Source organism: Nerophis lumbriciformis, linkage group LG20 (assembly GCF_033978685.3).
Source record: "Nerophis lumbriciformis linkage group LG20, RoL_Nlum_v2.1, whole genome shotgun sequence".
NCBI lineage: Eukaryota > Metazoa > Chordata > Actinopteri > Syngnathiformes > Syngnathidae > Nerophis > Nerophis lumbriciformis.
This window is the reverse complement of record NC_084567.2, coordinates 36,860,001-36,878,588: the sequence shown is the minus strand read 5'-3', so window position 1 is coordinate 36,878,588 and position 18,588 is coordinate 36,860,001. Positions and strand designations below refer to the sequence as shown.

Here is an 18,588-nt window from a genome sequence, read left to right as displayed (position 1 = left end):
GCAGCTTGGAATTTGGGACATGCTCTCCCTGAGAGAGCATGAGGAGGTTGAGGTGGGCGGGGTTTGGGGGGGAGTAGGGGGTGTATATTGTAGCGTCTTGGAAGAGTTAGTGCTGCAAGGGTTTCTGGGTATTTGTTCTGTTGTGTTACGGTGCAGATGTTCTCCCGAAATGTGTTTGTCATTCTTGTTTGGTGTGGGTTCACAGTGTGGCGCAATATTTGTAACAGTGTTAGAGTTGTTTATACAGCCACCCTCAGTGTGACCTGTATGGCTGTTGACCAAGTATGCGTGGCATTCACTTGAGTGAGTGAAATGCTGTAGATTTTAGGCAGTGCCTTTAAGGTTTATTGGCGCTCCGTACTTCTCCCTACGTCCGAGTACACAGCGGCGTTTTAAAAAGTCATGAATTTTACTTTTTGAAACCGATACCGATAACTTTGAAACAGATACCGATAATTTTTGATATAACATTTTAAAGCATTTATCTGCCGATAATATCGGCAGTCCGATATTATCGGACATTCCTGATTTAGACAATAACAACAATGGACAGTTTAGCTGATTTACTGACTATAAGGCGCACTTAAAATCCTTTCATTTTCTCAAAACTGGACAGTGCGCCTTATAACCCGGTGCGCCTAATGTACGGAATAATTTTAGTTGTGCCTACCGACCTCGAAGCTATTTTATTTGGTGCATGGTGAAATGATAAGTGCGACCAGTAGATGGCAGTCACACATTAGAGATATGTGTGGACTGCCATATGATGGCAGTCACACGTACGAGATATGTGTAGACTGCAATAGGACTCAAGTAAACAACACCAACATTTTATATGTTACATTGAAAATATAGAACATTACACACGGCGCTCAAAAATCCATCAAAATGTTTTAGTACGACTTTGGTAAGCTATGAAGCCGCACCGCTTGATGGATTGTACTGTGCTTCAACATACGAGTAGTCATACTTGCCAACCTTGAGATCTCCAAATTCGGGAGATTTTTTTTTGGGGGGGGTATTTCTTATATATATATATATATATATATATATATATATATATATATATATATATATATATATATATATATATATATATATATATATAAATAAAATAAATACTTGACTTGAATTCTAGCTATATATATATATATATATATATATATATATATATATATATATATATATATATATATATATATATATATATATATATGTATTTTATTATATATATATATATATATATACACACATATAAATAAAATAAATACTTGAATTTCAGTGTTCATTTATTTACACATATACACACACATAACACTCCTCTATTCATTGTTGTATTTGAAAGTGCAATGCTTTGCAGCCAGTAGCACAGCCTTTGAAGGAGCATAGGTATGGGCAGTGTAATATTCTGGGTTGGAGTCAATAACCAGGCGAGGTGACGAAGTTACGTCTCTTTACTTCATACTTCAGAAACGACTCCCACACTTGCCTTCAGGGTGCGCAATACAACGTAAACCGTTGGCCAACCAAAAAGTAACCACAGAACACTATAGGTTACTTTTTAGTTGGCCAAGCAGACGTGACGACAGGTCCGCACGGACCTGGAGGGGGCGTGCCTTATGTCCGGCTGGAAATCGGGAAATATTCGGGAGAATGGTTGTCCCGGGAGATTTTCAGGAGAGGCACTAAAATTCAGGAGTCTCCCGGAAAATTCGGGAGGGTTGGCAAGTATGCGAGTATTATTATGGTGTGTGTATAAGGTAAGACATATTATCTGGCGTTTTGTTTCGCAATATTATACAAAAGCAACTTTTCTTACCTTCTGATCTGTATTTGGGATCTATATAAGTACTGAAAATTTCCGCGCGTCCGCCTTTGTAGTTCGTGGCAACACCATAGTCGATAAGCTTCTTCTTTTTCTCTATCTTCTTGTTATGGGACATTCATCCTCCGCTGTTGCCATTTCTAATATAAAGTAGTGTAAAGTTTTACTTATAAGTGTCAGTAAACTCACCATGGAAGCGCTAAAACATACCGGTGTAGTGAGTTTACATTATCCACCCAAGGGACATTAGTTATTAGAGAGTTCCGGCATTGTTGTTGCACTAGTGAGCCACGGATGAGGAGATGCTGATCCGTTATTGATTGAAGTAAAGTCTGAATGTCATTAAAACAGTTAGCTCCGTCTTTTGACACTTCTTCCACTCCCGTCCTTGCACGCTACACCGCTACAACGGAGAAAAGTGACATAGATTGCTCTGCTTTCTGTGTAAGTTAAACTGTGTGATTACTTTTTACATACAGTGTTAAAATATGTTTGACCGTAATATTCACCAAAACATCTTGGGTTTTTTTTGTGTGTTTTGGGAGTGTTTTACATTATTGTTGATTATTCTAATTTACCACAAACATGGAATACTAGAAGTCTGCGCCCTACCAAATGCAAGATATGGCGAAACATGTTGTGTTTCAGTACATTGGTCTCACAGAGAGGACACATTTTCTAAACTGTGTTATACATTTGTTCTTTATTATAACTGATAAATGTTTGATTTGTGAATATACACAAATTGGACATTTGTATTATTGCAAAGTGCTTCCATAAATTTTGCCACCCAGTTTAAATAAAAATAAAAAAAATCCTCTTGGCGCTCCCAATGGATATAATTTAGAAGAAGCAGACATTCTTCTGGACAGCTCGGCGGTTACTAGAATTTAGCCCCATGCTGGGCAACACCACATACAATTATTCCTCACAAGCACTTCTGTCAAAGAGCGCCTTTCTGGCATTAATCTAAAGAGGAATTCATTATATGTAATGTGAGGGAAAGCACGCCTTTCAGCGATGGGAAGGCAAATAAGCATCGGAAATTGCAGTGTTTTGCAAACTAGTCGCCTGTATAAATTGGTGTAAAACATTGCATACATAAAATATTAAAAGTATGTAAGTAATATCCATTAGTATTGACTATCATGGACACTGCAGGTTTCAATATATATATATATATATATATATATATATATATATATATATATATATATATATATATATATATATATATATATATATATATGTACTAGAGATGCGCGGATAGGCAATTATTTCATTATTATTTATTATTATCTAATATAGACGATGCAAGGCATTAGTGAGGTTATAAAGCTTTTGCCTGTTAAAGAAAGGAGACTGATCCAATGCAGCACAGACATTCGCGTGCCACGCTGTCACGACCCAGACGCACACCAGTGCGCAATCATATGGGAGTCGCGCTGAGCGCACCTCCAAGCGCGTCTCGCTGCCGGCGACGGCCGGGTATGGGCCCTACGCTCCAGCGCCATCCATTTTCAGGGCTAGTTGATTCGGCAGGTGGGTTGTTACACACTCCTTAGCGGGTTCCGACTTCCATGGCCACCGTCCTTCTGTCTATATCAACCAGGGTGAGCCCCACCCCTTTCGTGAGCGCACTGCGCGCGGAGTGACCCCTGTTACGCGCCCCCGGCAACAGGGGTGGCGGGCAGGTAAGCTGCGCGGGCGGAGCGCGCGGAGTGACCCCTGTTACGAGCCCCCGGCCACGGGGGTGGCGGGCAGGTAAGCTGCTTACCTGCTGCGCGTGACGCCGGCCGCGGCGAAGGCGGACGAGGCGGGGTGTCGGTGCGGTGGGCGCGGTGGTGACCCTGGACGTGCGTCGGGCCCTTCTCGCGGATCGCCTCAGCTACGGCTCCCGGTGGGGCCCTTTCGGGGGAAGGGGCCTCGGTCCCGGACCCCGGCGAGGCGTCGGGGGCCTTCTCCGCTCCGTAAAAGTGTCCATCTCTTTTTTTTTTCTTCTTCTGTTGTGGCATATGCAGCAGGTGCCTGCTCGTTTTTCGTATGTGGGTAACAACATTTAACTATGTATATATATTTCCGAATTGGTTTAACTGCCACCCGCCTGAATCTATTTAAAATCTTTTTTTTTTTTATTTCAACCGCCCGACCCGACCCGACCGGACCCGCGGATAAAATCTATTTTTTTATTTATTTCATCCGCCCGATCCGCGGATAATCCGCGGACTCCGCGGTTGTGCCCGCAAACCGCGCATCTCTAATATGTACAAACCCGTTTCCATATGAGTTGGGAAATTGTGTTAGATGTAAATATAAACGGAATACAATGATTTGCAAATCATTTTCAACCCATATTCAGTTGAATATGCTACAAAGACAACATATTTGATGTTCAAACTCATAAACTTTATTTTTTTTTTGCAAATAATCATTAACTTTAGAATTTGATGCCAGCAACACGTGACAAAGAAGTTGGGAAAGGTGGCAATAAATACTGATAAAGTTGAGGAATGCTCATCAAACACTTATTTAGAACATCCCACAGGTGAACAGGTTAATTGGGAACAGGTGGGTGCCATGATTGGGTATAAAAGTGGATTCCATGAAATGCTCAGTCGTTCACAAACAAGGATGGGGCGAGGGTCACCGCTTTGTCAACAAATGTGTGAGCAAATTTTTGAACAGTTTAAGAACAACATTTCTCAACCAGCTATTGCAAGGAATTTAGGGATTTCACCATCTACGGTCCGTAATATCATCAAAGGGTTCAGAGAATCTGGAGAAATCACTGCACGTAAGCAGCTAAGCCTGTGACCTTCGATCCTTCAGGCTGTACTTCATCAACAAGCGACATCAGTGTGTAAAGGATATCACCACATGGGCTCAGGAACACTTCAGAAACCCACTGTCAGTAACTACAGTTGGTCGCTACATCTGTAAGTGCAAGTTAAAACTCTCCTATGCAAGGCGAAAACCGTTTATCAACAACACCCAGAAACGCCGTCGGCTTCGCTGGGCCTGAGCTCATCTAAGATGGACTGATACAAAGTGGAAAAGTGTTCTGTGGTCTGACGAGTCCACATTTCAAATTGTTTTTGGAAAGTGTGGACGTCGTGTCCTCCGGACCAAAGAGGAAAAGAACCATCCGGATTGTTATAGGCGCAAAGTTGAAAAGCCAGCATCTGTGATGGTATGGGGGTGTATTAGTGCCCAAGACATGGGTAACTTACACATCTGTGAAGGCGCCATTAATGCTGAAAGGTACATACAGGTTTTGGAGCAACATATGTTGCCATCCAAGCAACGTTACCATGGACGCCCCTGCTTATTTCAGCAAGACAATGCCAAGCCACGTGTTACATCAACGTGGCTTCATAGTAAAAGAGTGCTGGCCTGCCTGTAGTCCAGACCTGTCTCCCATTGAAAATGTGTGGCGCATTACAAAGCCTAAAATAGAACAACGGAGACCCCCGGACTGTTGAACAACTTAAGCTGTACATCAAGCAAGAATGGGAAAGAATTCCACCTGAGAAGCTTAAAAAATGTGTCTCCTCAGTTCCCAAACGTTTACTGAGTGTTGTTAAAAGGAAAGGCCATGTAACACAGTGGTGAACATGCCCTTTCCCAACTACTTTGTCACTTGTTGCAGCCATGAAATTCTAAGTTAACTATTATTTGCAAAAAAAAAAAAAAAAAGTTTATGAGTTTGAACATCAAATATGTTGTCTTTGTAGTGCATTCAACTGAATATGGGTTGAAAAGGATTTCCAAATCATTGTATTCCGTTTATATTTACATCTAACACAATTTCCCAACTCATATGGAAACGGGGTGGTTTGTATACATATATATATATATATATATATATAGAAACCCAACACAACACTCCAATACGTGGAAACCCAACACAACACTCCAATACGTGCACCATGACAGCAACCACCCACCCACCACCACGAAAAGAATACCTACCGGAATCAATAAAAGGCTATCGATGCTGTCATCTAGCAAAGCTGAATTTGACCAAGCAACCCCCCCGTACCAAAAAGCCCTTGATGAAAGCGGATACAATTTCACCCTCACCTATGAACCCACGCCAGGAAACCAGCCAAAAAAGAACAGAAAACGAAACGACATCATCTGGTACAACCCCCCATACAGCAAAAACGTCTCAACTAACATTGGACACAAATTCCTCAATCTGATTGACAAACACTTTCCCAAAGACAACACCCTAAGAAAAGTATTCAACAAGAACAACATTAAATTGAGCTACAGCTGCATGAACAATATACGACAAATCATCTCAAACCACAACAAAACAATTGCAAATGAGCCGTCGGCCCCCAGACAGAGCGACTCCAAAACCAACAAAGGCTGTAACTGTCGAAAGAAACCTGATTGCCCTCTCAACGGGGGGTGCTTACAAACATCAGTTGTCTACCAATCTAAGGTAATACGCAAGGACATTAACACATCCGACACATATGTAGGATTAACCGAGGGAGAATTCAAAACCAGATGGAACAATCACAAGGCTTCTTTCAGGAACAAAAACCTGCGAAATACCACAGAACTCAGCAAACACATTTGGGACCTCAAAGACAATAATGTTGAATATTCAATAACATGGCAAATTCTTGCATCCAGCACACCTTACAATAGTGGTAATAAAAGATGCAACCTATGCTTGAAAGAGAAACTGTTTATTATTTACCGTCCAGACCTGTCATCCCTCAACAAGCGCAGCGAAATTGTAACAGCATGCCGCCACAGACGGAAACACCTCCTAGGTAACACATGAGCCAATCACCACGCCCCTACGCCAGCCTGTACCCACCCACTCTGTGCCCTGTATAAACCATGGTATGCGAATGCTCCCATTAAAATCTCCTGATGATTGAGGGTACCCCCCCTCATGAAACAGGCCTGTAGAGATGAAATAGTCTTGTGATTTTTTTCCCCACACATACATATATTGCGCTCTACTACGGTATCGAGCACTATTTTTTGGATAACCTTATTAAGACATATATATATATATATATATATATATATATATATATATATATATATATATATATATATATATATATATATATATATATATCTTTCAGTTTTTGCTCTCTCAAACTTATAAAAAAGGCTGCAAAAAAAACAACACAATTTGTATCTAATCTAAAGTTGGTGTAATGAAGGAGAAAATACCCAAAACCTATTTTAAATAGCTTTGCAAAACACATTTTAATCAGTTCCTAAAAAACACATCTAATGGTTAAGGTTTGTGTTCTTATCTTCACACAACCATCCTGGATTCAAAGCATCCCCTGCAACATTTTCAGCATGGTTGTCTTCCAAGTGGTATTGAGTTCGCAGACAGCAAACAGCAAATAAACATGGGAAAGAGGAGCGGAGCAGAAAAAAAACAACCCCAAAAAACCTATGAAATATGCAAGTTTGCTCTAAAAAGTATGAAAAAGTGCTGCACTAAACTTGGGTTAAAAGCACAAATGGATCCACAGAACTTAGTTTGTGGGGGTTTGGAGCTTCTAATTGCTACCTGGAGACAGCTCTGGCTGTGAAAACTCTTGTCCCCCATCCATTGGAGGGTTGACTGACACGAGTTCTCCAGGGAGCCCGCACAGAGCCCCCTTTGTGCACCCAATAAAGCCCCACAGCCATGATGTCATGCAGAGTGACTGCAGCAAGGCCCTTCAAAGACAAGGAGTGGACCTTTATGACTCCCACACAAGAAGATCTAGGAGCCATCTTTCACTCTCTGTCTGTCGCCGTGTCTTGATTTGTTTTTTTTAATTTTTTAAAGTTTTGTTTCTACGCAACCAAAACATCACAGTCCAAAAGTAGTCTGCTCCTCATTTGTTAACTCAGTAGGCATATGCACCATTTCTTGTGGAACATGTACACCTTCATCAAATCAGTGTCTCTTGGCATTGTCTTTGTGAAATAAGCAGGGGCGTCCATGATAACATTGCTTGGATGGCAACATATGTTGCTCCAAAACCTGTATGTACCTTTCAGCATTAATGGTGCCTTCACGGATGTGTAAGTTATCCATGCCTTGGGCACTAATACACCCCCATACCATCAGGTTTCTGGGTGTTGTTGATAAATGGCTTTCGCTTTGCGTAGTAGAGTTTTAACTCGCACTTACAGATGTAGCGACAAACTGTAGTTACTGACAGTGGTTTTCTGAAGTGTTCCTGAGCCCATGTGGTGATATCCTTCACACACTAATGTGGCTTTTTGATGCAGTACCGCCTGAGGGATCAAAGGTCCGTAATATCATCGCTTACGTGCAGTGATTTCTCCAGATTCTCTGATCCTTTTGATGATATTACCGACCGTCACAGTTTCCAAAAACAATTTGAAATGTGGACTCGTCAGACCACAGAACACGTTTCCACTTTGCATCAGTCCATCTTAGAAGATTTCTGGGTTTCTGGGTGTTGTTGATAAATGGCTTTCGCTTTGCGTAGTAGAGTTTTAACTCGCACTTACAGATGTAGCGACCAACTGTAGTTACTGACAGTGGTTTTCTGAAGTGTTCCTGAGCCCATGTGGTGATATCCTTCACACACTAATGTGGCTTTTTGATGCAGTACCGCCTGAGCGATCGAAGGTCCGTAATATCATCGCTTACGTGCAGTGATTTCTCCAGATTCTCTGATCCTTTTGATGATAATACCGACTGTAAATTGTGAAATCCAGGCTTGGTGTAAATGAAAAGCAAGTTGTGTTTATTATCCAAGTCACAGTTTCCAAAAACAATTTGAAATGTGGACTCGTCAGACCACAGAACACGTTTCCACTTTGCATCAGTCCATCTTAGAAGATTTCTGGGTTTCTGGGTGTTGTTGATAAATGGCTTTCGCTTTGCGTAGTAGAGTTTTAACTCGCACTTACAGATGTAGCGACAAACTGTAGTTACTGACAGTGGTTTTCTGAAGTGTTCCTGAGCCCATGTGGTGACATCTTTCACACACTAATGTGGCTTTTTTGATGCAGTACTGCCTGAGGGATCGAATGTTGGTTTTCGGCCTTGCAGTGATTTCTCCAGATTCTCTGAACCTTTTGATGATATTACAGAGCTTAGTTCGTTCCCCCGGGATGCAGACGGACAACTCCGGACAGGACGTGCAGGTAGGAACATGCTTTTTTTGTCGAAATCAAACAAGTACCAAAAACGGAAAACAAGTCAGGGGAAAAAACGTGATGATCGCACTGGACGCTAAGGCTAACACTTAGCATAGACTAGAGACAAGGAATACTCACGTAAACGTAGCATGAAGCAAACAATGAAGCCAGGCCGACTGCCTCTGATTAGTGCTCGGAAAACAGGTGAGCGTCCTGAACACCAATCAGAGGCAGGTGAAAATAATAAGTAACCATGGTAACTGAAACAAACTCAAAATAGTGCACAAAACAGGAACTAAGGGAGTCCAAAACTAACAGAACATAACAAAACATGATCCGGGTCAAGGATCATGACAACCGGTGGGTGCCGTAATTGGGTGTAAAAGAAACTTCCATGAAATGCTCAGTCATTCACAAACAAGGATGGGGCGAGGGTCACCACTTTGTCAACAAATGACTAAGCAAATTGTTTAAGAACAATATTTCTCAACCAATTGTTGCAAGGAATTTAAGGATTTCACCATCTACGGTCCGTAATATCATCAAAAGGATCAGAGAATCTGGAGAAATCACTGCACGTAAGCGGCAATGCCCGTGACCTTCGATCCCTCAGGCGGTACTGCATCAAAAAGGGACATTTGTGTAAAGGATATCACCACATGGGCTCAGGAACACTTCAGAGAACCACTGTCAGTAACTACAGTTGGTCGCTACATCTGTAAGTGCAAGTTAATACTCTCCTATGCAAGGCAAAAACCGTTTATCAACAACACCCAGGAACGCCGCCGGCTTCGCTGGGGCCCGAGCTCATTTAATATGGACTGATGCAAAGTGGAAAAGTGTTCTGAGGTATGACGAGTACGCATTTCACATTTTTTGTGGAAACTCTGGACGTCGTGTCCTCCAGACCAAAGAGGAAAAGAACCATCCAGATTGTTATAGGCGCAAAGTTGAAAACCCGGCATGTGTGATGGTATGGGGGTGTATTAGTGCCCAAGGCATGGGTAACTTACACATCTGTGAAGGCACCATTAATGCTGAAAGGTACAAACAGGTTTTGGAGCAACATATGTTGCCACCCAAGCAACATCTTTTTCATGGACGCCCCTGCTTATTTCAGCAAGACAATGCCAAGCCACATTCTGCACGTGTCACAACAGTGAGAAACACAAATTGTACATTTTTGTCTCCAAGCGAGAGGCGCCTACACACAGAACTAGTTTTGGGTTTTGTACAATTTTATTTGCATTGTGTGAATGCGAGAGTGAATGTTGGGTATTTGTGTTGGCCCCGCCATGAGGTGGACACTTGTCCAGGGTGTACCCTTGAAGGTAGAAAAGTGCTATACAAGTATCACCCATTTATCATTTACATGTGCTCAGGAACACCTCAGAAACCCACTGTCAGTAACTACAGTTCGTCGCTACATCTGTAAATGCAAGTTAAAACTCAACTATGCAAAAGCGAAAGCCATTTATCAACAACACCCAGCATCTGTGATGGTATGGGGGTGTATTAGTGCCCAAGACATGGGTAACTTACACATCTGTGAAGGCGCCATTAATGCTGAAAGGTACATACAGGTTTTGGAGCAACATATGTTGCCATCCAAGCAACGTTACCATGGACGCCCCTGCTTATTTCAGCAAGACAATGCCAAGCCACATTCCGCACGTGTCACAACAGTGAGAAACACAAATTGTACATTTTTGTTCCAAGCGAGAGGCGCCTATACACAGAACTAGTTTTGGGTTTTGTACAATTTTATTTGCATTGTGTGAATGCGAGAGTGAATGTTGGGTATTTGTGTTGGCCCCGCCATGAGGTGGACACCTGTCCAGGGTGTACCCCTGCCTTGCGCCCGAGTGCAGCTGGGATAGGCTCCAGCCCCCCGCCACGTGACTCCGTGAGGGACAAAATGGCTAGATGATGTAAGAACTGGCTGCTGATAAAAGACAGCGTCCTTCTCTCCCAACATGTGGTTTGGGCTTCGAGACAACAGGAGATTGAAGTCATAATGGAGTCTTTCCCCTGCTTTCATCATGTTGTCATTACTGCCCGTCTTTGCAGGAGAGGACGCTTAGTTAAAGCTCATTACATTTAATTTACTGTACGGCTCTTTTAAATGTCATCGGACGTCTTTGTTTTAAAAAAATCCACAATGATAAAGCACCGTATTTACCGGACCATAGGGCGCACCGGATTATAAGGCGCATTAAAGAGGTCATATTATAATTTGTTTTTCTAAATTGAAAACACTATCTTGTGGTCTACATAACATGTAATGGTGGTTCTTTGGTCAAAATGTTGCATGGATGATGTTTTACAGAATTTGATGAAATAAGCAGGGGCGTCCATGGTAACGTTGCTTGGATGGCAACATATGTTGCTCCAAAACCTGTATTAAGCATTAATGGTGCCTTCACAGATGTGTAAGTTACCCATGCCTTGGGCACTAATACACCCCCATACCATCACAGATGCTGGCTTTTCAACTTTGCGCCGAGAACAATCCGGATGGCTCTTTTCATCTTCGGTCCGGAGGACACGACGTCCAGAGTTTCCACAAAAAAAAAATCGAAATGTGGACTCGTCAGACCACAGAACACTTTTCCACTTTGCATCAGTCCATCTTAGATGAGCTTGGTTCCAGCGAAGCCGGCGGCGTTTCTGGGTGTTGTTGATAAATGGCTTTCGCATTGCATAGTAGAGTTTTAACTTGCACTTACAGATGTAGCGACCGACTGTAGTTACTGACAGTGGTTTTTCGAAGTGTCCCTGAGCCCATGTGGTAATATCCTTTACACACCGATGCCGTTTTTTTTATGCAGTACCGCCTGAGGGATCGAAGGTCTGTAATATCATTGCTTACGTGCAGTGACCGTAGATGGTATTATGGACCGTAGATGGTGAAATCCGGATGGCACTTTTCCACTTTGCATCAGTCCATCTTAGAGGAGCTTGGTTCCAGCGAAGCCGGCGGCGTTTCTGGGTGTTGTTGATAAATGGCTTTCACTTTGCGAAGTAGAGTTTTAACTTGCACTAACAGATGTAGCGACAAACTGTAGTTACTGACAGTGGTTTTCTGAATTGTCCCTGAGACCATGTGGTGATATCCTTTACACACCGATGTCGCTTTTTGATACAGTATCGCCTGAGGGATCGAAGGTTCGTAATATCATTTTATGTGCAGTGATTTCTCCAGATTCTCTGAACCTTTTGATGACATTACGGACCGTAGATGGTGATATCCGGATGGTTCTTTTCCTCTTTGGTCCGGAGGACACGACGTCCAGAGTTTCCACAAAAAAATTTGGAATGTGGACTCGTCAGACCACAGAACACTTTCCCACTTTGCATCAGTCCATCTTAGATGAGCTCGGGCCCAGCGAAGCATTTCTGGGTGTTGTTGATAAATGGCTTTGGCTTTGCATAGTAGAGTTTCAACTTGCACGTACAGATGTAGCGACCAACTGTAGTTACTGACAGTGGGTTTCTGAAGTGTTCCTGAGCCCATGTGGTGATATCCTTTACACAAATGTGGCTTTTTGATGCAGTACCGCCTGAGGGATGGAAGGTCACGGGCATCCAACGTTGGTTTTCAGCCTTGCCGCTTACGTGCAGTGATTTTTTTCCAGATTCCCTGAACCTTTTGATGATATTACGGACCGTAGATGGTGAAATCCCTAAATTCCTTGCAATAGTCGGTTGACAAATATTGTTCTTAAACAATTTGCTTAGTCGTTTGTTCACAAAGTGGTGACACTCGCCCCACAAAACAATTTGAAATGTGGACTCGTCAGACCACAGAACACTTTTCCACTTTGCATCAGTCCATCTTAAATGAGCTCGGGGGCCCAGCGAAGCCGGCGGCGTTCCTGGGTGTTGTTGATAAACGTTTTTTTGCCTTGCATAGGAGAGTTTTAACTTGCACTTACAGATGTAGCGACCAACTGTAGTTACTGACAGCGGTTTTCTGAAGTGTTCCTGAGCCCATGTGGTGATATCTTTTACACACTGATGTTGCTTTTTGATGCAGTACCGCCTGAGCGATCGAAGGTCCATAATATCATCGCTTACGTGCAGTGATTTCTCCAGATTCTCTGATCCTTTTGATGATATTATCGACCATAATTTGTGAAATCCATGCTTGGTGTAAATGAAAAGCAAGTTGTGTTTATTATCCAAGTCACAGTTTCCAAAAACAATTTGAAATGTGGACTCGTCAGACCACAGAACACGTTTCCACTTTGCATCAGTCCATCTTAGAAGATTTCTGGGTTTCTGGGTGTTGTTGATAAATGGCTTTCGCTTTGCGTAGTAGAGTTTTAACTCGCACTTACAGATGTAGCGACCGACTGTAGTTACTGACAGTGGGTTTCTGAAGTGTTCCTGAGCCCATGTGGTGATATCCTTCACACACTAATGTGGCTTTTTGATGCAGTACCGCCTGAGGGATCGAAGGTCCGTAATATCATCGCTTACGTGCAGTGATTTCTCCAGATTCTCTGATCTTTTTGATGATAATACCGACCGTAAATTGTGAAATCCATGTTTGGTGTAAATGAAAAGCAAGTTGTGTTTATTATCCAAGTCCCAGTTTCCAAAAACAATTTGAAATGTGGACTCGTCAGACCACAGAACACGTTTCCACTTTGCATCAGTCCATCTTAGAAGATTTCTGGGTTTCTGGGTGTTGTTGATAAATGGCTTTCGCTTTGCGTAGTAGAGTTTTAACTCGCACTTACAGATGTAGCGACCGACTGTAGTTACTGACAGTGGGTTTCTGAAGTGTTCCTGAGCCCATGTGGTGATATCCTTTACACACTGATGTCAAATGTTGATGCAGTACAGTCTGAGGGATCGAAGGTCACGGGCTTAGCTGCTTACGTGCAGTGATTTCTCCAGATTCTCTGAATCCCTTTGATGATATTACAGACTGTAGATGGTGAAATCCCTAAATTCCTTGCAATAGCTGGTTTAGAAATGTTCTTAAACTGTTCAAAAATTTGCTCACGCATTTGTTGACAAAGCGGTGACCCTCGCCCCATCCTTGTTTGTGAACGACTGAGCATTTCATGGAATCTACTTTTATACCCAATCATGGCACCCACCTGTTCCCAATTTGCCTGCACACCTGTGGGATGTTCCAAATAAGTGTTTGATGAGCATTCCTCAACTTTATCAGTATTTATTGCCACCTTTTCCCAACTTCTTTGTCACGTGTTGCTGGCATCAAATTCTAAAGTTAATGATTATTTGCAAAAAAAAAATAAAGTTTATGAGTTTGAACATCAAATATGTTGTCCTTTTAGCATATTCAACTGAATATGGGTTGAAAATGATTTGCAAATCATTGTATTCCGTTTATATTTACATCTAACACAATTTCCCAACTCATATGGAAACGGGGTTTGTACATACATTGATTATTTCCACATGTACTAATGACTATTTAGGGAAAATGGCACATTAGCCCGGATCAAACAGATCTTGTACAATTAACCCTAATCCAGACTTAAGTCAGTCACATGTGGACTAGTTTTCGTGGAGATAAGCTATTCAATTGTGCGTATAGTCCGGTCCAAATAGTTTCACGTTGCACAATTGTTAGTAACCACGGGAAAAAAAAAAAAGAGGCAGTGACAGCATTTCAATTTTAGATATGGCTCAAGGCGGAAAACTGGGCCACTGCAGACTTTGATGTCTTAATTATATGTGTGTGCTTTTTTTTTTAAATTCCAAAGAAACTGGGAAGGCACATTGATGAACAGAAATGACAGAAAAGGAGGAGAGGAAAATGATGCAAAAGCGAGCCAGAAAAGGATGACCACAGAGAGGATATGATTGAAGGGATAGAGAAGTGGGCAAGATGTGGTGGGAGACAGAGACAAATGTAGTTTGCCTGTGATAAAGAAGAAGAGTGACAGAGCTGAAAATACTATAGAATCCGAGTTGAATAGGGCTTGATTAACTGTGGCACGGGGTCAAAGCGGAGCCTGTGTCTGCTGGGGCCCCGGCTTAGGAGAATTGTGTTCATGTCACAGTGTGCCGCCGCAATTTGCACTTCTGACACGCGTGAACGCAATTTGAGAAGACGTGATAACTTAATAGGGCGGCTGTGCTTTTAATGTATACATTTGAATATTTTGCAGAAAAAAAAAAACGTCTTTGTGAGGTTGACAGTAAATACTCGGGGCTGCTCCAATCGTGTTTTTATACCGATCATCCATGAGTCAGATTGGCTGATCAGCAACTACTAATACTACTACAAACCCTGTTTCCATATGAGTTGGGAAATTGTGTAAAATGTAAATATAAACGGAATACAATGATTTGCAAATCATTTTCAACCCATATTCAGTTGAATGCACTACAAAGACAACATATTTGATGTTCAAACTCATAAACTTGATTTTTTTTTTGCAAATAATAATTAACTTAGAATTTCATGGCTGCAACACGTGCCAAAGTAGTTGGGAAAGGGCATGTTCACCACTGTGTTACATGGCCTTTCCTTTAAACAACACTCAGTAAACGTTTGGGAACTGAGGAGACACATTTTTGAAGCTTCTCAGGTGGAATTATTTCCCATTCTTGCTTGATGTACAGCTTAAGTTGTTCAACAGTCCGGGGGTCTCCGTTGTGGTATTTTTGGCTTCATACTGCGCCACACATTTTCAATGGGAGACAGGTCTGGACTACAGGCAGGCCAGTCTAGTACCCGCACTCTTTTACTATGAAGCCACGCTGTTGTAACACGTGGCTTGACATTGTCTTGCTGAAATAAGCAGGGGCGTCCATGGTAACGTTGTTTGGATGGCAACATATGTTGCTCCAAAACCTGTATGTACCTTTCAGCATTAATGGCGCCTTCACAGATGTGTAAGTTACCCATGTCTTGGGCACAAATACACCCCCATACCATCACAGATGCTGGCTTTTCAACATTGCGCCTAGAACAATCCGGAAGGTTCTTTTCCTCTTTGGTCCGGAGGACACGACGTCCACAGTTTCCAAAAACAATTGGAAATGTGGACTCGTCAGACCACTTTGTATCAATCCATCTTAGATGAGCTCAGGCCCAGCAAAGCCGACGGCGTTTCTGGGTGTTGTTGATAAACGGTTTTCGCCTTGCATAGGAGAGTTTTAACTTGCACTTACAGATGTAGCGACCAACTGTAGTTACTGACAGTGGGTTTCTGAAGTGTTCCTGAGCCCATGTGGTGATATCCTTTACACACTGATGTCGCTTGTTGATGCAGTACAGCCTGAGGGATCGAAGGTCACGGGCTTAGCTGCTTACGTGCAGTGATTTCTCCAGATTCTCTGAACCCTTTGATGATATTGCGGACCGTAGATGGTGAAATCCTTAAATTCCTTGCAATAGCTGGTTGAGAAAGGTTTTTCTTAAACTGTTCAACAATTTGCTCACGCATTTGTTGACAAAGGGGTGTACCTCGCCCCATCCTTTCTTGTGAAAGACTGAGCATTTCATGGAATCTACTTTTATACCCAATCATGGCACCCACCTCTTCCCAATTAGCCTGCACACCTGTAGGATGTTCCAAATAAGTGTTTGATGAGCATTCCTCAACTTTATCAGTATTTATTGCCACCTTTCCCAACTTTTTTGTCACGTGTTGTTGGCATCAAATTCTAAAGTTAATGATTATTTGCAACAAAAAAAAAAGTTTATGAGTTTGAACATCAAATATGTTGTTTTTGTAGCATATTCACCTGAATATGGGTTGAAAATGATTTGCAAATCATTGTATTCCGTTTATATTTACATCTAACACAATTTCCCAACTCATATGGAAACAGGGTTTGTATTTAAAAAGCAGTCTTCGTATCGCGCTGCCTTTATTCCATCTTTTTACAACATTCAAACCCCAAAACCTGTCAGTGTGTGAATGTGTGTGTGAATGGGTGAATGTGAAAATAGTGTCAAAGCGCTTTGAGTACCTTGAAGGTAGAAAAGTATAACCCATTTACCATTTTGGCACGTTGTGTCAATGGTAAATAAAAACAGAATACAATGATTTGCAAATCCCTTTCAACTTATATTCAATTGAATAGACTGCAAAGACAAGATATTTAACGTTCAAGCTGGAAAACTTTGTGTGGAGGGGGGCGTGGCCTGCAGGCCTGCAGCGCGGCGGGCTGTGCCAGGACCGGCCTCGAAGTCAGCGACAGGTGCATAGATGGCCCACCTGGGCCTTGTTATCTAATCACCTGTCGCCCTGTATAAGCAGCAACCGGGAGGATAGACGTGGTTGGAGCCGGAGGGAGAGCACGAGCCAGAGCGAGAGCGGAAGAAGAGACTTGATACACAAAATAAAACTGTATTTTAAACCATGAAACGGGCTCGCTTGGAGATGCTTGGTGGTCAGGAGGACCCACTGGAAGGCAGATTCCACACTTTGTTATACTGTAGCAAATATCAGCTCATTTGGAATTTGATGCCTGCAACATGTTTCAAAAAAGCTGGCACAAGTGGCAAAAAAGACTGAGAAAGTTGAGGAATGCTCATCAAACACTTATTTGGAACATCCCACAGGTGAACGGGCTAATTGGGAACAGGTAGGTGCCATGATTGGGTGTAAAAGTAGATTCACAAACAAGGATGGGGCGAGGGTCACCACTTTGTCAACAAATGCGTGAGCGAATTATCCAACAGTTTAAGAACAACACGAGCTATTGCGAGGAATTTAGGGATTTCACCATCTACAGTCCGTAATATCATCAAAAGGTTAAAAAAATCTGTAGAAATCCCTGCACGTAAGCAATGATATTATGGACCTTCGATCCCTCAGGTGGTACTGCATCAAAAAGCGACATTTGTGTAAAGGATATCACCACATGGGCTCAGGAACACTTCAGAAACCCACTGTCAGTAACTACAGTTGGTCGCTACATCTGTACGTGCAAGTTGAAACTCTACTATGCAAAGCCAAAGCCATTTATCAACAACACCCAGAAATGCTTCGCTGGGCCCGAGCTCATCTGAGATGGACTGATGCAAAGTGGGAAAGTGTTCTGTGGTCTGACGAGTCCACATTCCAAATTTTTTTGTGGAAACTCTGGACGTCGTGTCCTCCGGACCAAAGAGTAAAAGAACCATCCGGATTTCACCATCTACGGTCCGTAATAGCATATACGGTCCGTAATAACATCTACGGTCCGTAATAGCATCAAAAGGTTCAGAGAATCTGACATCAGTGTGTAAAGGATATCACCACACGGGCACAGGAACACTTAAAAAAAAAATCTGTAGAAAACCCTGCACGTAAGCAATGATATTATGGACCTTCGATCCCTCAGGTGGTACTGCATCAAAAAGCGACATTTGTGTAAAGGATATCACCACATGGGCTCAGGAACACTTCAGAAACCCACTGTCAGTAACTACAGTTTGTCGCTACATCTGTAAGTACAAGTTCAAACCCTACTATGCAAAGTGAAAGCCATTTATCAACAACACCCAGAAACGCCGCCGGCTTCGCTGGGCCACGAGCTCATCTAAGATGGACTGATGCAAAGTGGAAAAGTGTTCTGTGGTCCTGACGAGTCCACATTTCAAATTTTTTGTGGAAACTCTGGAC

At 42.3% G+C, this 18,588-nt stretch overlaps 1 protein-coding gene across 2 annotated transcripts in view; it reads right to left on the bottom strand.

Annotated features, from left to right (window-relative positions):
• rxraa (retinoid X receptor, alpha a) overlaps positions 1-18,588 on the bottom strand; it is a 363,104-nt gene that overhangs the window by 113,004 nt on the left and 231,512 nt on the right. The window lies entirely within an intron of this gene.